Below are 7,648 nucleotides of genomic sequence, written 5' to 3'. Positions count from 1 at the left end.
TGTTTGAATTAAATTGTAACTAATTAACTAGACTAACTATGATTACTAGTACATGAAATAAAAGGGAATGGGCCAAGGAATCTTACCTGATTCATCAAGAAGGCAAGTAGGCCGAAACAGGCCCGTATGGTACCTCTACAAGACCTGCAACCCACTATTGCAAAGAGAAATGGGGGTATTTTTGGGATAACAAAACATGGGGTATATATTTAGCATTTTAGGGTTTTTTCCCCATTATTCGTGCGGCACCTCTCCCCCTTTTCTCCTTCTCTTCTCTTTTCCACAGAGAAAACTCAACTCTCTGCCATGGCCGTCGACGTCCCTTTGCTCCGCCGATCACAATGTCGTCGTCGTCACAGCAGCGGCGCCGAAGCGCTCTCCTCTTCCTCTTCATTTTCTGTTTCGAAGCCGGAGCGCCGGATCTCCCTCCTCCCTCGCGTTTGTGCAGATCCGCTAGCGATCTGTCCGTCCGCGGCGAATCCATGGTAAGTCCTTGCCTTTTCCTCATTTTTTTGCTTCTCTTCTCGGTTTCTAGCGCGACGTTCTGATGACCGTTTTTCTCTGGTTCTTTACAGGTGAAACGGAGCCGAACCGCTTCCGATCTGTCCCGTTTAAGGGGTTTATAGGCGGACGGCCCCTGCAGAGGGCGGACGGCCATCGTTCGGCTCCCTAGAGGTCCGATCTACCCCTGATCTGGTTTCTCCTAAGGTAAATAATGTTTATTGTGTTTTTTCTTTTCGTGTTTTCGTCTTTAACGGAAATGTCACTGACTTATTGCTTTTCTTTGTTCGTTGAACCCGCAGTACATGTCCGTGGTGATTCATGGGGCTTGCTACAGATTAAGGAAAACAGAGACCCTTATTTGCGCTTTTTGTGTTCTCTGTTTAGTTTCCTTAGATTTGCTGTTGATTTGAAAACAGAGATGGTTTCTTTTTATGTTTTGGTAGGGGCTTTTTTTTACCTTTTGGTTTTGATTTAGTTGGAGATTCTACTCTTTTTCCTTATTTTTATCTGGACCTGAGTTGAGAATAACCTCAACTTTAGTTGTATTGTAAATGTATTTTTAATGTGAAGCAAAAGAGCAGAGTAGTGAATGAATGAAAGAAAAAGAAAACAGGATACAGTGCATGAGAAAGAGATAAAAAGATTGAAATAACAAAAATGATGGTGATTTCTCAGAGAGCAGGGATTTCCAGATCTGGAAAGTAGAACCTATTTTCCAGATCTTTTGAAATCCCTTGTATCTTTATGATTTTTAAGAAAATGAAATAATTGTGAATAAAAAGAAGATTGAAATAGTAAAAGGGACTTTCTTAGAAACTCAGATCTGGATAATAGTGAATAATAAGAAGGTTGAAATAGTAAAGGGGATAGTAAAGGGGATGATTTTCTTAGAAGCTCAGATCTGGAAGGTATAACATCTTTAAGATTTTTAAGAAAATGAGATGAATATCGAATAAGAAAAGAATTGAAATAATAAAAAAGATAATTTTTCAAAGCTGGGATTTCCAGATCTGGAAAGTAGAACCTATTTTCCAGATCTGTGAATCCCCTTGCATCTTTAACATTTTTAAGGAAAATGGGATGAAAATGATATACACTAGACCAGAAAAAGATGAGAAAAATATTGAAATAATAAGAAAGATAGAACTAGCTTCTAAGATCTTTGTATTTGGATATTGGTTTCTTAAAAACTTAGCCTTTAAAAGCTTAAAAGAAGAAAATAAATCTTATTGTTATTTTAAAAATGGTAGAAGTAGATGAACAACTGACAGTAGAGGAAAAGAACTAATAAAGATAAAAAAGATGGTTTACTTGATCTTATTTTTTCTGCCTCTTTTTGACATATCCAACTTGCTTTTTTGACCCTCTTCTTCCTCTCTCCTTTCTTTTCTGTCCCCTTCCTGCTTGTCCCCCCTTCTTTATACAGAGAATTTCTTAATTAATTAAAAGCTAATCAAGTGTTAATACAGTTTAATTAGAACTTAATTAGAGTTGATTTGGATTTGTATTCTAATTAGTGAGTGCCAACTTATTAGAATGGATTTGGGCTTGGGCCTTAGAGCCCTTTTATAATTTTGGGTCATAAAATACTATACTTATTTTTAACTAACTTTTTTTATAATAGAAACCAATTATTGGTAATCTTGGTAATCTTAGTCCAATTCATGACAAATTAAAAATCTTAGATTCATTCACGATAGTAGATACACTAATTTAAGAGATAATATTCGTTTAGTTAATATCCTAATGGATTGATTAAATCCTTATAACATAAACATTTAATCAATTTTAAAGATTATTGAGAATACTTTTCTTTTCCTTTTACAAAATATGATTAACTACAATCTACACCAAAATATCACTATATCTATCATGTAAATATTTTTAAAAATAAGAATGTATAACAAGAATAAAAAATCTTAAAAAAATGAGTTACCCCGGAAAAAATAGGTATCTACAATGGGTATTAAGGATACAAGGAAGATGAATCAACCCCTGAGGAGCCACGTTATGATGATATATCCTATTCCAGAAGCGAAACTGAGAATAAGAGGAGAGATTTATTAGTTTATTTTTCATGTAAGTGATTATATCTTACTGATCTGAGTTAATATTTACTCTTGTAGAACTGTTTAGGAAATCCGGAGGGTAGCTGATTCTGATTTCAAATACACCCCTTCCTTTCATATGGGGTGTATTGGGGGCTTTTCATTCTGATTGACCATTTGAAGAAGTTACCATTGAGAGGACCTGTACGTTATCATCCAAGAAGAATTATTAGAAATACATAGAAGAAACCAAGAAGAGTTACAGAACAAATATGGATTGACATTACGTACCATCGATGGCCAGAAGCCACTCTGGGTTCTCCATGTACAATTTCTCCAAGTCAAGAATTATCTCTTGTGGAGTTTCAACAAGGGCATCCATTGTTAAAGCGTTTTTTCTGGTTGTTGAAGGTACGGGTTCTGAATGATTATAATGCATATATTTATAGTGATATGATTGTGGTAAGTGAAAGGCCGGGAAAGGGGAAGGGTCTACGTAATTACTAAGTTTAGGGTTGTGTGTAATATTAATGACATGCTTGGCTTTTGCAGATACAAGTCCTTTGGGATTATTGATAGGGGCGTTTCGTCTCTATCTTTTAGCATGATTTACGGTCTAATTTGGGACTAAATAAATAAGTTTAATTACAAAAATAAAGTGTTTTAATAAAATAACGAAATAAAAATAAAATCCGTGCTTTCGGTTAATTTCCTTCATTTCAGTTGAATTTAGTAAATAAAACGTCAAGCTAACTCGGCTCTCGAGAATTGTATTTCAGGTACGAGCAAGGAGCAAAAATCCTTTGACATATGCGGGGCGTATCACCCTTCATACGGGGCGTGGAACACTTGGTCAGAAATAATTGTTCAATCCACAGGCACCACGTGGGATCTAGTCATCAATACGCGGGGCGTATTAACCACCACGCGAGGCATGGAAGATGTGTCAGAAATGATAAGCCCAATCCTGAAAGTCAGACTGCATGGTCTCCTAGAGTCAACTCTCCTACATGGGGTGTCCCACCTTACATGCGGCGCGTGTGAGGAAATTCTTCGTCCAAAAAAGCTCAGAGACTTATTTACGCGGGGCGTGCTTCAGCTACGCGTGGCGTAAAGGACCTAATTCAAGCAATAAAATCTCAGAAACTCAACCACGCGAGGCGCACCCCAGTCTATACGACGCGTGGTTGAGACAACAAGATCTGGATTTGGTCCAAATGCAGGAGATTTCTGACAGAATGGGCAAATACGCAGGCATACTCCACCATACGTGAGGCGTGTCATGGGAAATCTGCAGAAAATCATGTTCCTCCATGCTTGTGTCTTATGAAATTACAATTCTACCCTAGCTTGATGTGTATAAATAAGAGTGACTAGTACTCATTTAGATACTTCTTGATCTCTTAAGAAGCTTTTGATATATAATTGTTACTATAGTTTAAGCTCTTGTTTCATAGTTTTAGATTTTTAGGCTTTATATAGCTAAACTCTATCACCTTGAGAGCTTGTTCATTGATTCCGACATTCCTTCAAAGTTCCGTTCCATCCCCGCTCACTAAGCTCGAAAGCTCCACCTCCAAGTCCTAAGAGACGGCCTTAAGTCCGGTTAGCTAGTTCCGAGGGTGGATTCTTCCCTTTTCACTTGCTAATTAGCTTGTACTCTTCCTATGTACTAGGCTTGGTTGTATTTCATATTTACATTCTCCATATTTATAATTTATGATTCATAATCTCTTGCTCTATATTTGTGTTGATGTTTGCTACTTGTTTTGATACTCGGTAATTGATTATTGTGTAGGAGAATGCGATTTCCGACGCCATTCGGGCTATCGTTAGGGATTCATATAGGTGTTGCCTTACCAGAAGTGACGCTCCGGAAACCGTAGAAATCGACAAACCATGGAACTTACGGGCCCTAATTTCTGGTCCTAAGCATTAGACACGCGTTGATTAGGAACCACGTAGTCTAAGTACTTCACGGGTCTGTCACACTACACGTAGTCGTCATTGCAAGAGGAAATCATTAATCGTTTATATATTGAGAGTCATTGTTTGTCATATTTTTAACTTATCGCCTTCCATATCATTTCGTAGAGTTTTTTTATATAAATTTGTCTCACCTGTAGTTAGGAGTAGTTTGTAGTTGTTCCCCGAATCAACTCAAAGTATTCACCGCTTAGATAACATATAAAACCGAGTCGTTTAATACTTGTAGTTATAAATCCCGTGGATTCGATACCCGGTCTTAACCGGATTATTGCTTGATACGACGGGGTACACTTGCCCCTAGGTAGTGGTGTCTAGTAGAGTTAGAGCATTTAGGAAGATCACATCCATAGCCGTAACACACTTATCATAATACACTTTTCGTCGTCATAAGAAGCTCTACCTAGGCGTTATGCCCTATCAAGTTTTTGGCGCCGTTGCCGGGGATTTATGGTTTCTTGCAATATTAGACAAAAACGTTTTATTGTTAGTCTAAGCATTATTTTTGTATAAATTGTTTATATATACTTTTTATATATACTTTTCACTAACAACATTCTTTCTTGTTTATAATTCATTTCATTTATTTATTTTATGCACACCAGATCTCGGAGTGATACTCTTGTTCCTATTGATCTTGAAATTGAACGTACTCTTTGTAGGATTCGGAGAGAGAAAATGGCAAACCTCAACAATGAAGCTAACCAACCCGAGGTCAACCAAAGGCCGCCGGTGCAACCCATGAATAACAACCACAATGGTGGAGACATGCGCTCGATGATGGAGATTCTTGCTCCGCATCGTCCTCAAAACTGCAACCGAATCGTTGCCTGATAGGGGTCAAAAACCCCTATCTTTGTGTACGGTTTTAGGACGGGTTTTAGCATTATTTAGTTAATAAGCAAGCATTTCTCGCATTTAAATGCTTTTGTGTGAGTTAGTTAGGAATTGGAAACGTTTTATTTATTTTTCGTTGTTTAGGCTCGTTTTATGACCAATCTAGGCAATTACGGCCAAAATAGCATGCATAGTATAATTCCGTTATCTTTTGAAGCTAATTGGTCCGTCAAAAGTCACACCAAACGAAGCGTTTGCTCAAAATAAGCGATTGGCGGATCAATTTAGCCTTTGGACTAATGTTATCTGGAGTTTCTGTACGTGCGCAGGTATAAGTTCGGACGAAAAAGGCATCGACGGTAGTTGGCAAGCACGCGGGGGCATACCGGGCAAAAATGCTCGACGAGCGGGCCTCCGTAGGCCATGCCTGCTCGCCGAGCAGGCCCCTGGAGGCTTACTCGCCGAGCAGGCCCCTAGAGGCCTACTCGCCGAGCAGGCCCCTGGAGGCCTGCTCGGGCGAGCAGGATGCCTGCTCGCCGAGCAGGGCGCTGCTCGTCGCGAGTAGCCCTGCTCGGCGAGCAAACCTGCGGGAATTGGTCAAAAAGACCAATTCTGCCCCCATGAAGCCATGATGGACCCCACGACTTCCTACACCAATAAGGACACGAAAATAGGTCAAAAAGAGGGACGAGCCACGCCTATAAATAGAGTTTTTCCAATGTAATTTAGATATCTTTTATCTTTGTAATTTTCTTAGTTTTTCCTCTTGAGAAATCCACTCCACCCCCTCCATATCCTTCAAACCTCCATTGAAGACACCTCCGAAGCTCCGTTCACCGAGGATTGCTCAAGCTCCATCCTTAAGTCCTAGAAAGACACCTGCATTGGTAGATAGGTTCCCTGAAAGGGATTTTTCTTCTTTTACATTCTGTCTAGCCTCTGATACATGTTATGAATTCTAGGCTTATTGTAACTTCGTGACAATATTTTCCATCTTTGATATATATTACAGTTCTTGTTCATTCAATTGTTTTAATGCTTTAATCTTTGTCTTACGCTTTGTCTGATTGGTTTTACTCATTCGATAATCCCAAAATTAAGTTGGCACATATTGCGAGCTGAATCTGACCTAGTCAGTGCCTATAGGATTGACGACCCTATAGAAGATTAAGCCCAAATTACTGAGCCTTAGAGCTAGTTTCGGCCTTACAAGGGAATCACGAACTAGGGACTTTAGGAGGATAGGTCGGGTTAATCGCCTCGGACACAAGTGACTTAGGTTTTAATTCAATTGTTTAAACAATCTATTTTCATTATCATCGTATCCCTTCATGTTCCTTCGGTTAATTGCATTGGTAAAAGATCACGTAGGAGTAGTTTAACTTAATTAGGGGTAGAGTAACTTAATTAGGCGTAGAATAACTTAGTTAGAATCAGATAACTTAGCTAGGAATAGTATAATCTAACCCAGGAGTAGATTAACTTAGCAAAACCAACTCAGAACCCCCTAAGCCTAGATAACACCTGAAATCAAGTAACTCGATACTTGCAGAAATAAATCATGTGGACGATAACCGGGACTTAACCAGAAATTTATTACTTGATAACGACGGGGTACACTTATCCCTAAGATCGGCCTCGCTCCACAACCACGCGAGGCCGCGTCATTGCCCGCACCATCCCGGCCAACACATACGAAATCAAGACTAGCATGATCCAACTCATCCAACAACTCGGCCAGTTTGGAGGAGAACCTCATGAAAACCCTAACGAGCATTTAGATAAATTTCTTATGTGTGCCGAAACTTCTCGGCAAAATGGTGTACCGGTTGAGGCCGTCCGACTAAAGTTGTTTCCTTTCTCTTTGACAGGACAAGCATTGGAGTGGTTGCACTCGTTGGAGGCGGGTTCGATTACATCATGGGTGGAACTTGAGAAGGAGTTCCTTTCTTACTACTTCCCACCTTCCAAGACAGTCAAGTTGAGGAATGACATCACTAACTTTCGGCAGCTCGAACACGAAGCCCTTCATGCAGCTTGGGCAAGATTCCGAAAGTTGCTCCGAAGCTTCCCGCACCACGACATCCCCAAGCACGATTTGGTAAGCACTTTTTATCATGGATTAACACCTACTAATCGTGCACTGTGGATTCCGCAGCAGGTGGAGACCTGTTTAGGAAGTCAGCCAGTGAAGCATATGAGCTCATTCACGAGCTCGCAAGGAAAAGCGTCCAGTGGCAAGAAGATCGGCTTGCCGAACCTTCGCGACATCA

The 7,648-nt window shown here is 39.7% G+C and overlaps 1 long non-coding RNA gene across 1 annotated transcript; it reads left to right on the top strand.

The window, feature by feature from the left end:
* The first annotated feature begins 204 nt into the window (after positions 1-204).
* LOC136234799 (uncharacterized) lies at positions 205-3,922 on the top strand. The gene is made up of 4 exons (XR_010691485.1): positions 205-485; positions 576-708; positions 804-2,963; positions 3,332-3,922. It is a non-coding gene; the product is annotated as an uncharacterized lncRNA (long non-coding RNA).
* The last annotated feature ends 3,726 nt before the right edge of the window (positions 3,923-7,648 follow it).

The sequence above is a fragment of the Euphorbia lathyris genome, chromosome 7 (genome assembly GCF_963576675.1).
Source record: "Euphorbia lathyris chromosome 7, ddEupLath1.1, whole genome shotgun sequence".
NCBI lineage: Eukaryota > Viridiplantae > Streptophyta > Magnoliopsida > Malpighiales > Euphorbiaceae > Euphorbia > Euphorbia lathyris.
This window is presented reverse-complemented; position numbering and strand designations above follow the sequence as displayed.